This window comes from Hippopotamus amphibius, chromosome 3 (genome assembly GCF_030028045.1).
Source record: "Hippopotamus amphibius kiboko isolate mHipAmp2 chromosome 3, mHipAmp2.hap2, whole genome shotgun sequence".
In the NCBI taxonomy this organism is placed as follows: Eukaryota; Metazoa; Chordata; class Mammalia; order Artiodactyla; family Hippopotamidae; genus Hippopotamus; species Hippopotamus amphibius.
Genome location: NC_080188.1, coordinates 96425304 through 96441639, shown reverse-complemented (window position 1 = coordinate 96441639; position 16336 = coordinate 96425304). Strand labels below are relative to the sequence as shown.

The following is a 16336-nucleotide window of genomic DNA, read 5'->3' as shown; positions in this document are numbered from 1 at the left end:
GAAAGTGAAGGGATGGAAAAAGATATTCCATGCAAATGGAAGTCAAAAGAAAGCTGGAGTAGCAATACTCATATCAGACAAATTAGACTTGAAAGTAAAGACTATTAAAAGAGACAAGGAAGGGCACTACATAATGATCAAGGGATCCATCCAAGAAGAACATATCACAATGGTAAATATCTATGCCCCCAATATAGGAGCCCCTCAATACATAAGGCAAATGCTAACAGCTATAAAAGGGGACATCGACAGTAACACAATTATAGTGGGAGACTTGAACACCCCACTTATATCAATGGACAGATCATCCAAACAGAAAATAAATAAAGACACACAAGCTTTAAATGACACATTAGACCATCTCGACTTAATTGATATTTATAGGACATTCCATCCAAAAACGACAGACTACACTTTCTTCTCAAGTGCACACGGAACATTTTCCAGGATAGATCACATCTTGGGTCACAAATCAAACCTCAGCAAATTCAAGAAAATTGAAATCATATCAAGCATCTTCTCAGACCACAACGCCATGAGACTAGATATCAATTACAGGAAAAAAACTGCAAAAAATACAAACACATGGAGGCTAAACAATTCACTATTAAACAACCAAGGAATCACTACAGAAATCAAAGAGGAAATCAAAAAGTATCTAGAAACAAATGACAACGAAAACACAACAACCCAAAACCTATGGGACGCAGCAAAAGCAGTTCTAAGAGGGAAGTTTATAGCAATACAGTCCTACCTTAAGAAACAAGAAAAGGATCGAATAAACAACCTAACCTTACACCTCAAACAACTAGAGAAAGAAGAACAAAGAAACCCCAAAGTGAGCAGAAGGAAAGAAATCATAAAGATCAGAGCAGAAATAAATGAAAAAGAAAGGAAAGAAACCATAAGAAAAATAAATAAAACTAAAAGCTGGTTCTTTGAGAAGATTAACAAAATTGATAAACCATTAGCCAGACTCATCAAGAAAAAAAGGGAGAAGATGCAAATCAACAGAATTAGAAATGAAAAAGGAGAAGTCACAACGGACACCTCAGAAATACAAAACATCATGAGAGACTACTACAAGCAACTATATGCCAATCAATTGGATAACCTGGAAGAAATGGATACATTCTTAGAAAAATACAATCTTCCAAGACTGAACCAGGAAGAAATAGAAACCATGAACAGACCAATCACAAGTACAGAAATTGAGGCAGTGATTAAAAATCTCCCAACACACAAAAGCCCAGGACCAGATGGATTCACAGGCGAATTCTATCAAACATTTCGAGAAGAGTTAACACCTATCCTTCTCAAACTCTTCCAAAATATTGCAGAAGGCGGAGCACTCCCAAACTCATTCTATGAGGCTACCATCACCCTGATACCAAAACCAGGCAAAGATGTCACAAAAAAAGAAAACTACAGACCAATATCACTGATGAATATAGATGCAAAAATCCTCAACAAAATACTAGCTAACAGACTGCAACAGCACATTAAAAAAATCATACACCACGATCAAGTGGGGTTTATCCCTGGGATGCAAGGATTCTTCAATATACGCAAATCAATCAACGTGATACATCATATCAACAAATTGAAGGATAAAAACCATATGATCATTTCAATAGATGCAGAAAAAGCTTTTGACAAAGTTCAACATCCATTTATGATAAAAGCTCTCCAGAAAATGGGCATAGAAGGAAATTACCTCAACATCATAAAAGCCATATATGACAAACCAAAAGCCAACATTGTTCTCAATGGAGAAAAACTGGAAGAATTCCCTCTAAGAACAGGAACAAGACAAGGGTGTCCACTCTCACCACTGTTATTCAACATAGTTTTGGAAGTGTTAGCCACAGCAATCAGAGAAGAAAAAGAAATTAAAGGAATCCAAATTGGAAAAGAAGAAGTAAAATTATCACTCTTTGCAGATGACATGATACTATATATAGAAAACCCTAAAGACTCTACCAGAAAACTGCTAGCACTCATTGATGAGTTTAGTAAAGTAGCAGGATACAAAATTAATGCACAGAAATCTCTTGCATTCCTATACACGAACAACGGAAGAGCAGAAAGAGAAATTAAGGAAACTCTCCCATTCACCATTGCAACAAAAAGAATCAAATACCTAGGAATAAACCTGCCTAAGGAGGCAAAAGATCTGTATGCAGAAAACTTTAAGACATTGATGAAAGAAATCAAAGACGACACAAACAGATGGAGGGACATATCATGTTCCTGGATTGGAAGAATCAACATTGTGAAAATGACTGTACTACCCAAAGCAATTTACAGATTTAATGCAATCCCGATCAGATTACCAATGGCATTTTTCACAGAACTAGAGCAAGAAATCTTACGATTTGTATGGAAACGCAAAAGACCCCGAATAGCCAAAGCAATCTTGAGAAGGAAAAATGGAGTTGGTGGAATCAGGCTTCCTGACTTCAAACTATACTACAAGGCCATAGTGATCAAGACAGTATGGTACTGGCACAAAAATAGAAAGGAAGATCAATGGAACAGAATAGAGAACTCAGAAGTAAGCCCAAACACATATGGGCACCTTATCTTTGACAAAGGAGGCACGAGTATACAATGGAAAAAAGACAGCCTCTTCAATAAGTGGTGCTGGGAAAATTGGACAGCAACATGTAAAAGAATGAAATTAGAACACTTCCTAACACCATACACAAAAATAAACTCCAAATGGATTAAAGACCTACATATAAGGCCAGACACTATCAAACTCCTAGAGGAAAACATAGGCAGAACACTCTTTGACATACATCAAAGCAACATCCTTTTTGACCCACCTCCTAGAATCATGGAAATAAAATCAAGAATAAATGAATGGGACCTCATGAAACTTAAAAGCTTTTGCACAGCAAAAGAAACCATAAACAAGACTAAAAGGCAACCCTCAGAATGGGAAAAAATAATTGCCTATGAAACAATGGACAAAGGATTAACCTCCAAAATATACAAGCAGCTCATGCAGCTTCATACCAAAAAAGCAAATAACCCAATCCACAAATGGGCAGAAGACCTAAATAGACATTTCTCCAAAGAAGACATACAGATGGCCAACAAACACATGAAAAGATGCTCAACATCACTCATCATCAGAGAAATGCAAGTCAAAGCCACAATGAGGTATCACCTCACACCAATCAGAATGGCCATCATCACAAAGTCTGGAAACAACAAATGTTGGAGAGGGTGTGGAGAAAAGGGAACTCTCCTGCACTGTTGGTGGGACTGTAAGTTGGTACAGCCACTATGGAAAACAATTTGGAGGTTCCTTAAAAAACTACAAATAGAACTACCATATGATCCAGTAATCCCACTCCTGGGCATATACCCAAAGAAAACCATAATCCCAAAAGAAACTTGTACCATAATGTTTATTGCAGCACTCTTTACAATAGCCAGGACATGGAAGCAACCGAAATGCCCATCAACAAATGAATGGATACAGAAGATGTGGCATATATATACAATGGAATATTACTCAGGTATAAAAAGGGATGAGATGGAGCTATATGTAATGAGGTGGATAGAACTACAATCTGTCATACAGAGTGAAGTAAGTCAGAAAGAGAAAGACAAATATTGTATGCTAACTCACATATACGGAATCTAAAAATGGTACTGATGAACTCAGTGACAAGAACAGGGAAGCAGATACAGGGAATGGACTGGAGAACTCGAGGTATGGGAGGGGGCGGGGGGTGAAGGGGAAACTGAGAAGAAGCGGGAGAGTAGTACAGACATATATATACTACCAACTGTAAAATAGTCAGTGGGAAGTTGTTGTATAACAAAGGGAGTCCAACTCGAGGATGGAAGATGCCTTAGAGGACTGGGGCAGGGAGGGTGGGGGGGAATCGAGGGGGGGGCGTCAAGGAAGGGAGGGAATATGGGGATATGTGTATAAAAACAGTTGATTGAACCTGGTGTACCCCCCAAAAAAATAAAATAAAATAATAAAAAAAAAAAAAATGTAAAATGTAAAAAAATGAAATCACAGAAAACCCTAGAAGTTCTGCTCTTTCTCCTTCCTTCATCAATCTCCAGCAAACCAAAACATGGCACCATTTCTCCTGGATAATAAATAACTCATTTACTGACCAATTCAATGATACCATTTGTAACAATTTGATATTTTGAAATCACAAATACTATGAAATTACAAGAATTACTGAAATTGTCAATATTGTTATTATTACAACAAATGAGGACCACACAAATAAATAACCAATGACAAAAGACTTTTTATTTCAATATGCTCTGTAGTATTACCATTAAAATCATTAAAAGATAATGCATCTAAATGGACCAGTACAGAAATTAGCTCCAAAACTTACCAGATTTTTCTCCCTCTTCTCTCATAAACATCCCTTACAATTTTTTTTAAATAGGTAAGATTATAAAATCTTAATATTCTATTTTTTTCACAATCACAATATCCTCTCTGTAACTTCAATTTATAAAAAAATTGTCATTTTAACATACATACAATATATTGTGTTGATCAGAATATACTCCTTCAAAAGGACTCATTCTGCTTATCTTAGATGAAAAATATGAAAGTGATTTACATTTTTTAAAAATTTAGAAATTTTTCTGAGGTAGAATTATACCTATAGATAAAAGTTTTAATTGAATCCATTTAAAAGAACAATAAAAGTTCTGAGGTGAGATATTGGCCTTGAGTTCAGTACAGTAATTTTTACTTTGGGGGGTTTACATCTGGATTCTTAAGCTTACTTCCATCTAACTAAATTGTTCAATTAAGAATATTTTCAGTAAGTGTAAAATAAAGAAAATATGTCTAGAATCCCCTGACCATTTAATCATCCAAATTCTCCCAAATCCTTGGAATGAATGCCAACAAATTGCCTGAGACCTTCACATCATTCACATTCGTACCAAGACTAATAATGACCCCAAGGTTCTTGTAAAAGGGGCAAGCATAGACAACCCAGACTAAATTGGTTCAGTGGAATACATGCTGAGGAGACACCTTGAAATTCAGCCTGCTGAAACAAAGATAGAGACCCAACAAACCCACTATGTCTTCTTACATTTCTAAACTCACCTTTCTTTCTTAAAGATTGATTTATTTTATTTTATTTTATTTTATTTTATTTTATTTTGTTTTATTTTACTGAGAATCTTGGATTAGAAACTTCCCTGGAGAGAATTCCAGCTTGGGTAATGTGGCTGGCATGGGCATGTAGAGAGATCACTCAGCTGACCAACACCACCTGTAGACTACCACACGGAAGCTGTTTAATTAAACATGGCATCACATGCAGAGTAATTTCTGATGGGAAATGAAGATCCCACTTGAAACTGCTAGGGGCATTAGACAAGCAAAATATAATTATCTGAACTGAAATCCAGCTGACATATCTGACAGCAAGTACCAGGGGATATTTAAGGATCAGATATTCCACTTTAAGTCAGAGTCCTGGGTTTCAGTGTTCTTTACGCCCCATCTCCTCCTCCCCAAGGTAGAGAGATCACCTTACACTGAGTCACCATCACCGTTTAATTTGTCTGCCAATCCTTGTTGCTACGCAGAGAAGACCAGGTTTACACTAACAGAGTAACTGAGACAAGCATCCAAATATTTTAGGCCAAATGAATTTTGATTCTTTTCAAATTAAAAGGATTATGTAATATTTATAGAGTCTAAACCTCTGCCTTACTCTCCTTCCCATTCCAGACAAAACCAGTTTTCCTTGTTTTTTTAAAATATGCACTTAAATCTCATATATGTCAGATGGTCTTTCTGTGGTGCCCAGTGAAGACATTCATTTAAGTTATGTCTTTTGTAAGTTAATCTTTTAAGGGGACTTCTTAAGACTTAAGACTTAACTCTTGGGGGACTTCCCTGGTGGCCCAGTGGTTAAGAATCTGCCTGCCAATGCAGGGGACACGGGTTCGATCCCTGGGCAAGGAAGATCCCACATGCTGTGGAGCAACTAAGCCCATGTGCCACAACTACTGAGCCTGCTTGATGCAACTACTGAAACGCATTTGCCTAGAGCCCATGCTCCACAACAAAGAATAGCCCCCACTCACCGCAACTAGAGAACATCTGCACACAGCAACGAAGACCCAATGCAGCCAAAAGTAAATAAATTTAAAAAAAGAAAGAATGAAATCTTGGGCCCTTCAGTCATAGGTTCTACTTTTTTTAGGCAGAAACAAAGTGAACAGATTATAGCTAGGGTATGATCTGAGCTGTGCCAATGACTGGTCTTAGTATTTTCAGTATCTCAAGTGAAATTACTAACCACAATCTCTAAGATGGGATCTTTGTGTTAAAAAAAACAAAAAACAAACAACAACAACAACAAAAATACTTCGGAAATTCAAAGATATTAAAATTAGAGGTAGAAAAGATCTCTCAACTCAATTGCCTTTTCATGGGGAAGGCATATTTCTTACAGGATATATATACACACATATATAAACATAGTCTCCATTTTAATTTTTAATATCTCAGCTCACATTGGTTAAAATACCTTTCCCTGGGAATATCTTTTATAATCAGTCTTGTTTGTCAGAAATTTTTATTTACTCAGCTCAATTTTTCCTTTGTTTTAGGTTCATGGTTAACTACATTCCATTGGACTCCTCTGAACAGTTCTTTTCTTTACACCCTGATTCATCATGGGAAAAACACTGCTCACTTGCCTGACAAATTTATCCTTGTCCTTCTCATCACTTTTTTACTTTGACTTCTCTCTCTACACCCATTAAAGACAGTGATCATTGGTTCTATTTTATGCCCATTACCCCAACATAATTATTAACACCAGGGAACTGGTTTGAACAATAAATAATACAGTTATCTTAACTTTAAGACACTGATTGGGCTGGTGTCTTACTTTAAAAGAAAAATTAAAGTAGCAGACAATGTACTGAGGCAAACACTCTCATGATTATGTAGAAAAAGTTATGAAGCTGAACATAATGGCTAATCTCTTTATGCTCTGCTTCATTGCATTAGAATGCGAACACATTTATTATTAATTATATAACTATTTGTTTAATACCTTGTTTCTACTTTAGACGAAAGCGTCATGACAGCAGGGCCATATTACTCTGCTTTTTCCAACTATCCTCAGACTCAGCACAATGACCATCACATAATAGGTGATTAACAAACATTTGTTGAGTAAAGAAATAAATGAAGTTGGATCTCAGAAACTCAAAGAGCCTTAGGTAGCTTGCAATCTGCTTTATCTTCTCTACATCACTCTGCTCCTCTCATTAATCTCATCTTTTGGTTTGGTTTTATAAAATTATTTGTCCTCTGATTTAGATTTGTGGGAATATGGCTAATTATCAACAAGCTGCATTCCTACCATCCCCAATTCCTGATATTAAACTCAAAGGAATTTTTGCTCCTAGATTAGTATTTGTCAACTCTTCACAAGGATGAATACATGTAGAAAACCCAGATCCTATTAGCAAAATTAATCTTATTTAAAATCCTATAATCTACCCATTCATTCACAGCACAGAATCCTAGATTTTATTCTCCAATTTTCAAAAGATATTGCTCTGCATTTATCCATCTGCAATAGCTCCGTTCTGTAGGCCCTTTTTGTGATCCTCTAAATACAGTGCTCTTTCTCTCTTCCTTTCATTGCCAGAATTTTTGAATAAATGGCCTGCCTTTTTTTTTTTATTGAAGTATAGTTGAATTGCAATTTTGTGTTACTCACTGCTGTACAGCAAACTGACTCAGTTGAGCAAACATGTCAACTGTTCAGGAAGAAATCATTGCCTGCTTAGCAACTCATGACACAGTCTGGTAAGTACTGCACTAATCACAACTTGCTTTTCATTAAACACCTATCAATTACTTAACTCCTACTGGGAAATAACGAGCTAATGTATTACAGTTCTGTCTAATAGAAATATAATGTGAGACCACTTTCTGGAAGCTTCGTGAAGGCAGTCGGTGCTTACTGTTAGTGTGCATCCAGCCAGAATCAGCCTCCAACCGTCCTTCCTGAGCTCACGCAGACTCATCCAAGCCTGCCATGCTGGAGAAAATAGCTCCTTGGAGCTGGTCACCTGCCCAGGCTGCTGACAGCAGCAGGAAGAGCACTTATTAAGACGGTGAAAAGCCGGCCCAGATCCACTTCAGCAACATCTCCATGGCCAAAGCTGTTGCTGATGCTATTAGAACAAGCCTTGGACAAAAAGAAATGGATACAATGATTCAAGATGGAAAAGGTGATGTTACCAATACCAATGATGGTGCCACCATTCTGAAACAAATGCAGGTGTTACATCCAGCAGCCACAATGCTGGTGGTGCTATCTGAGGCTCAGGATATAGAAGCGGGAGATGGCACCACACCAGTGGTCATTATTGCTGGTGCACTCTTAGATTCTTGTACCAAGCTTATTCATAAAGGGATTCATCCCACCATTATTTCTGGGTCATTCAATAAGGCTTTGGAAAAGGGTATTGAAATCTTGACTGAAATGTCTCGAGCTGTGGAACTGAGTGACAGAGAAACTTTGTTAAATAGTGCAACCACTTCATTGAACTCAAAGGTTGTCTCTCAATATTCAAGTCTCCTTTCTCCAATGAGTGTTAATGCAGTGATGAAAGTGATTGACCCAGTCACAGCTACTAGTGTAGATCCCAGAGATATTAAAAAGTTAAGAAACTTGGTGGGACAATTGATGCATGTGAGTTGGTGGGAGGTCTGGTTCTTACTCAAAAGGTGGCAAATTCTGGCATAACCAGAGTTGAAAAGGCTTATTCAGTTCTGCTTATCTGCACCCAAAACAGATATGGACAATCAAATAGTAGTTTCTGACTTTGTCCAAATGGACTGAGTACTAAAACAGGAGAGAGCCTATATTCTAAATTTAGTGAAACAAATTAAAAAAAAAAAAAACAGGATGCAATATTCTTCTCATGCAGAAGTCTATTCTAAGAGATGCTCTTAGTGCTCTTGCATTACATTACCTGAACAAAATGAAGATTATGAGGAGACGGTTCAAGATAGCAGAGTAGAAGGATGTGTGCTCACACCCTCTTGCAAGAGCACCAGAATTACAACTAACTGCTGAACAATCATTGACAGAAAGACATTGGAAATCACAAAAAAAAAAAAAAAAAAAAAAGACAGTCTACATCCAGAGACAAAGGAGAAGGTGCAATGAGATGGTAGGAGGGGTGCAATGATGATAAAATCAAATCCCATAATCTCTGGATGGGTGACTCACAAAATGGAGACTAGTTATACCACAGAAATGTACCCATTGGAGTGAGGGTTCTGAGCCTCACGTCAGGCTTCCCAAACTAGGGTCTGGCAACAGGAGGAGGAATCCCCAGAGAATCAGACTTTGAAGGCCAGTGACATGTGATTGAAGGACTTCCACAGGAATGGGAGAAACAGAGACACCACTCTTAGAGGGCACACAAAAAGTAGTGTGTGCACCAGGACCCAGGGGGAAGGAGCAGTGACCCCATGGGAGACTGAACCAGACCTACCTGCTGGCATTGGAGGGTTGCCTGCAGAGGTGGGGGGCAGCTGTGGTTCACAGCACAGACAGGGAAACTGGTAGCAGGGGTTCTGGGAAGTGCTTATTGGCATGAGCCCTCCCAGAGTCCACCATTAGCCCCATCAAAGACACTGTAAGCTCCAGTGCTGGGTCCCCTTAAGCCAAACAACCCACAGAATGGGAACACAGCCCCACCCATTGGTAGACAAGAAGATTAAAGTTTTACTGAGCTCCATCATCCAAAGCAACACCCAGCCTTACCCACCACCAGTCCCTCCCATCAGGAAGCTCACACAAGCCTTTTAGATATCTTCCTTCACAAGAGGGCAGAAAGCATTATCAAGTAGTATCAGCAGTATATCATTCTGCGGAACTGAAAACCACAGCCACAGAAAGATAGAGAAAATGAAAGGGTAGAGGACTTTGTACCACATGAAGACACAGGATAAACCCTAGAAAAAAAACTAAATGAAGTGGAGATAGGCACCCTTCTGGAATAAGAATTCAGAATAATGATAATGAAGATGATCCAGGACTTTGATAAAAGCCTGGATGCAAAGATTGAAAAGATGCAAGAAAAGTTTAACAAAGACCTAGAAGAATTAAAGAACAAACAGAGATAAGCAATACAATAACTGATATGAAAATACACTAGAAGAAACCAATAGCAGATTAACTGAGGCAGAAGAATGAATAAGTGACCTGGAAGAGAGAATGGTGAAAATCACTGATGCAGAAAAGAATAAAGAAATAAGAATGAAAAGAAATGAAGACAGCCTAAGAGACAACTTGAAAAATGTTAATTACACCAAAATTCACATTATGGGGTCCCAGAAGAGAAGAGAGAGAGAAAGGACCCAAGAAAATATTGGAAATGTTATAGTTGAAAACTTCCCTAACATGGGAAAGGAAACAGTCACCCAAGTCCAGGAACTGCAAAAAGTCCCAGGTAGGATAAACCCAAGGAGAAACACACCAAGACACATAGTAGTCAAATTGACAAAAATAAAAGACAAAGAAAAATTATTAAAAGCAACAAGAGGAAAACAACAAATAACATACAAGAGAACTCCCATAAGGTTAACAGCTGATTTCTCAGCAGAAACTCTGCAAGCCAGAAGGGAGTGGCACAATATATTTAAAATGATGAAAGGGAAGAACCTACAATCAAGAATACTCTACCCAGCAAGGATCTCATTCAGATTCGATGGAGAAGTCAGAAGCTTTACAGACAAGCAACAGCTAAGAGAATTCAGCACCTCCAAATCAGCCCTATAACAAATGCTAAAGGAATTTCTCTAAGTGCAAAACACAAGAGAAGAAAAGGAACTACAAAAATAAACTCAAAACAATTAACAAATGGTAATAGGAATATACATATTGATAATTATCTTGAATGTAAATGCAATAAATTTTCCAATCAAAAGACACAGACTGGCTGAATGGATACAAAAACAGGACCGATATATATGCTGTCTACAAGAGACCCACTTCAGACCTAGGGACACATACAGACTGAAAGTGAGGGGATGGAAAAAAGTATTCCATACAAATGGAAATCAAAAGAAAGCTGGAGAAGCAATACTCATATCAGATAAAATAGACTTTAAAATAAAAAATGTTACAAGAGACAAGAAAGGACACTACATAAAGATCAAGGGATCAATCCAAGAAGAAGAGATAACAATTATAAATAAATATTCACTCAATATAGGAGCACTTCAATACATAAGGCAAATGCTAACAACTATGAAAGAGGAAATTGACAGTAACACAATAATAGTGGGGGACTTTAACACCCCGCTTACACCAATGGACAGATCATCCAGACAGAAAATTCATAAGGAAACACAAGCTTTAAATGACACAATAAACCAGCTTGACTTGATAGGTATCTATAGAACATTACACCCAAAAACAGCAATTACATGATCTTCTCAAATGCATATGCAACATTCTCCAGGATAGATCTCATTTTGGGTCACAAATCAAGCCTTGGTAAATTCAAGAAAACTGAAATCATATCAAGCATCTTTTCCCACCACAATACTATGAGATTAAAAATCATTTATATGAAAAAAAAACTGTAAAAAACACAAACACATGGAGGCTAAACAATACACTACTAAATAACCAAGAAATCGCTGAAAAAAATCTAAGGGAAATTCAAAATATACCTGGAGACAAATGATGACAAAAACACAACAATCCAAAACCTATGGGATGCAGCAAAAGCAGTTCCAAGAGGCAAGTTTATAGCAATACAATCCTACCTCAAGAAACAAGAAAAATCCCTAATAAATAATTTAACCTTACACCTAAATAAACTAGAGAAAGCAAGCAAACTAAACACAAAGTTAGTAGAGGGAAAGCAATCATAAAGATCAGCGCAGAAGTAAATGAAATAGGAACAAAAAATAGAAAAAAATCAATAAAACTAAAAGCTGGTTCTTTGAGAAGATAAATAAAATTGATAAGCATCTAGGAAGACTCATCAAGAAAAAGAGGGAGACGACTCAAATCAATAAAATTAGAAATGAAACAGGAGATGTTACAATGGAAACTGCAGAAATAAAAAACACCATAAGAGGATACTACAAGCAACTATATGCCAATAAAATGGATAACTTGGATGAGATGGACAGATTCTTAGAAAGGCATAACCTTCCATGACTGAATCAGGAAGAAATAAAAAGATATGAACAGACCAATCACAAGGAATGAAATTGAAATTGTGATTAAAAATCTCCCAACAAACAAAAGTCCAGGACCAGATGCCTTCACAGCTGAATTCTGTTGAACATTTAGAGAAGAGCTAACAGCCATTCTTCTCAAACTCTTCCAAAATTTTGCAAAGGAAGGAACACTCCCAAACTCATTCTATGAGGCCTCCATCACCCTGATACCAAAACCAGACAAAGATACTACAAAAAAGAAAATTACATATCAATATCACTGATGAATTTAGATGCAAAAATCCTCAACAAAAGACTAGCACACAGAATCCAACAACACATCAAGAGGATCATCCACCATGATCAAGTGGGCTTTATCCCTGGATTGCAAGGATTCTTCAATATACGCAAATCAATCAATGATGCATCATATTAACCAACTGAAGGATAAAAACCACATGATCATCTCAATAGATGAAAATAAAGCTTTTGACAAAATTCAACACCCATTTATGATAAAAATTCTCCAGAAAGTGGGCATCGAGGGAATCTATCTCAACATAATAAAGGCCATATATGACAAATCCACAGCAAACATCATTCTCAATGGTGAAAAACTGAAAGCATTCCCTCTAAGATCAGGAACAAGACACGGATGTCCACTCTCACCACTACTATTCAACATAGTTTTGGAAGACTTAGCCATGGCAATCAGAGAAGAAAAAGAAACAAAAGGAATCCAAATTGGAAAAGAAGTAAAACTGTCACTGTTTGCAGATGACCTGATACTATACATTGAAAATCCTAAACATGCCACCAGAAAACTACTTAAGCTAATCAATGAATTTGGTAAAGTTGTAGGATACAAAATTAACACACAGAAATCTCTTGCATTTCCATACACTAACAACAAAAAAGCAGAAAGAGAAATTAAGGAAACAATCCCATTCACCATTGCAACAAAAAGAATAAAATACCTAGGAATAAACATACCTAAGGAGGTAAAAGACCTGTACTCAGAAAACTATAAGACACTAATGAAAGAAATCAAAGATGATACAAACAGATGGAGAGATGTACCATGTTCTTGGATTGGAAGAATCAACACTGTGAAAATGACTATACTACCCAAAGCAATCTACACATTCAATGCAACCCCTGTCAAATAACCAGTGGCATTTCTTACAGAACTAGAACAAAAAATCCTAAAATTTGTATGGAGACACAAAAGACCCTGAATAGCCAAAGCAATCTTGAGGGAAAAAATGGAGCTGGAGGAATCAGACTCCCTGACTTCAGACTATACTACAAAGCTACAGTAATCAAGACAATATGGTACTGGCACAAACACAGAAATATAGATCAATGGAAAAGGATAGAAAGCCCAGAGATAAACAATGGTCAACTAATCTATGATGAAGGAGGCAAGGGGAAAAGACAGCCTCTTCAATAAGTGGTGTTTGGAAAACTGGACAGTTACACATAAAAGAATGAAATTAGAACACTCCTTAACACCATACACAAAAATAAACTCAAAATGGATTAAAGACCTAAATATAAGGCCAAATACTATAAAAATTCCTAGAGGAAAACATAGGAATAACACTCTTTGACATAAATCACAGCAAGATGTTTTGTGACCCACCTCCTAGAGTGGGAATAAAAACAAAAATAAATAAGTGGGACCTAATGAAATTTAAAACCTTCTGCACAACAAAGGACACTAGAAGCAAGACAATAAAACAACTCTCAGAATGGGAGAAAATATTTGCAAACGAATCAACAGATGAAGGATTCAGCTCCAAAATATATAAACAGTTTATGTAGCTCAATATCAAAAAAACAAACAACCTCATCAAAAAATGGGCAGAAGACCTATATAGGCATTTCTCCAAAGAAGACATACAGATGGCCAAGAGGCACATGAAAAGCTGCTTAACATCACTAATTATTAGAGAAACGCAAATCAAAACTACAATGAGGTATCACCTCACACCGGTTGGAATGGGCATCATCAGAAAATCTACAAACAGTAAATGTTGGAGAGGATGTGGAGAAAAGGGAAAGCTCTTGCACTGCTTGTGAGAATGTAAATTGATACAGCCACTATGGAGAACAGTGTGGATGCTCCTTGAAAAAGAAAAAATAGAGTTACCATATGACCCAGCAATCACACTGTTGGGCATATACCCAGAGAAAACTTAATTCAAAAAGATACATGCACCCCAACGTTCATGGCAGCACTATTTACAATAGCCAGGTCATGGAAACAACCTAAATGTCCATCAACAGATGAGTGGGTAAAGAAGATGTGGTACATATATACAATGGACTATTACTCTGCTGTAAAAAGGCACAAAACTGGGACATTTGTAGAGACATGGATGGACCTAGAGACTGTCATACAGCGTGAAGTGAGTCAGAAAGAGAAAAACAAATATCGTATATTAATACATGCAGAAGATTTAAAAAATGGTACAAATGAACCACTTTGCAAGGCAGAAATGGAGACACAGATGTAGAGAACAAACATATGGACACCAAGTGGGGGAGGCATTGGGGGTTGGGATAGGATGAATTGGAAGTTTGCATTTGTCATATATACATTAGTAATAAGAAAAAAATATCAAATTGTGTACTTGAAATATATGCAGTTTATTGTATGTCAATTGTATCTCAATAAAAGTTCTTAAAGAAAAAAAAGTTACAAGAAAAAATGAAGATTATGGTGGTTAAAGATATTGAAAGGGAAAACACTGAACTCATTTTTAAGACTATTGGAAACAAATCAGTTGCTCTTGTGGGCTAGTTCACTGCTGACATGCTGGGATTGGCTGAGATAGCTGAGGAGGTCAACTTAAGTGGTTCTGGCAAACTGATCAAGATTACAGGCTGTGCAAGCCCTGGAAAAACAGTTACAATTGTTGTTCATGATTCTAACAAATTGGTGATTGAAGAAGCTGAGCATTCCATTCATGATGCCCTATGTGTTATTTGCTGTTCAGTGAAGAAGAGAGCTTTTATTGCAGGATGTGGTGCTGTAGAAATAGAGTTGTCCCTACAGTTAACTGAATGCTCATGAACATTGAGTGGTATGGAATCCTACTGATTTCCTGCTTTTGCAGATGCTATGGAGGTCATTCCATCTGCACTAGCTGAAAATGCTGGCCTGAATCCCATTTCTACAGTAACAGAACTAAGGAACTGACATGCCTAAGAAGAAAAAACTACAGGCATTAATATCCAAAAGGGTAGTATTTCCAACATGCTGGAGGAAGTGGTTGTCCAGCCTCTGTTGGTTTCAGTTGGTGCACTGACTCTAGCAACTGAAACTGTCCGGAGCATTCTGAAAATTGATGATGTGGTAAACACACAGTAATCCGGATAACACTGGCTGACTGGCACCATCATGGCCATTAATGGTGCAGCTGGAGTGGAAGAGCGTGTTGGCATTCCTTGTTGTTTGGAAGATTATTTCCTTTAGGAATTTCTGGGCCTAGTCTTCCAGTTGGCATTTGCTTAAAATTGTATTGACACAATTTAATGAAAATGTTAAATATATCGCTTCAAAAAGAAAAAGAAAGAGAATGTAAGCCACAAATGAATCAAACATACAATTTAAAATTTTCTACTATCCACGTTAAAAAAAATAAAAACAAAAGGTGAAATTAATTTTCACAACATATTTAATGTAGCCAAATATATCTAAACTATTATTGTTTCAATGTATAATCAATATATTTTTTTTCTTGTTGGAATTTATTTTATTTTTATTAAATTACAGTTCAGTTAAAATGGTGTGTTAATTACTGCTGTACAGCAAAATGACTCAGTTATACAAATATATATATACATACAATCTTTTTCATATTCTTTTCCATTATGGTTTATCAGAAGATATTGAGTATAGCTCCCTGTGCTCTACAGTAGGACTTTGTTCGTCACCCATTCCATATACAGCAGTTTGTATCTGCTAATCTCAAACTCCCAATCCAACCCTCTCCCAATTCCCACATGCTTGGCAGCCACTGGTCTATTCTCTATGTTCCTGATATTGTTTCTGTTTCATAGATAGGTCCAATTGTGTCACCT

The 16336-nt window shown here is 36.9% G+C and overlaps 1 pseudogene; it reads left to right on the top strand.

Annotated features, from left to right (window-relative positions):
• Positions 1 to 8087: 8087 nt before the first annotated feature.
• Positions 8088 to 15623, top strand: LOC130849998 (T-complex protein 1 subunit delta-like; annotated as a pseudogene).
• The last annotated feature ends 713 nt before the right edge of the window (positions 15624 to 16336 follow it).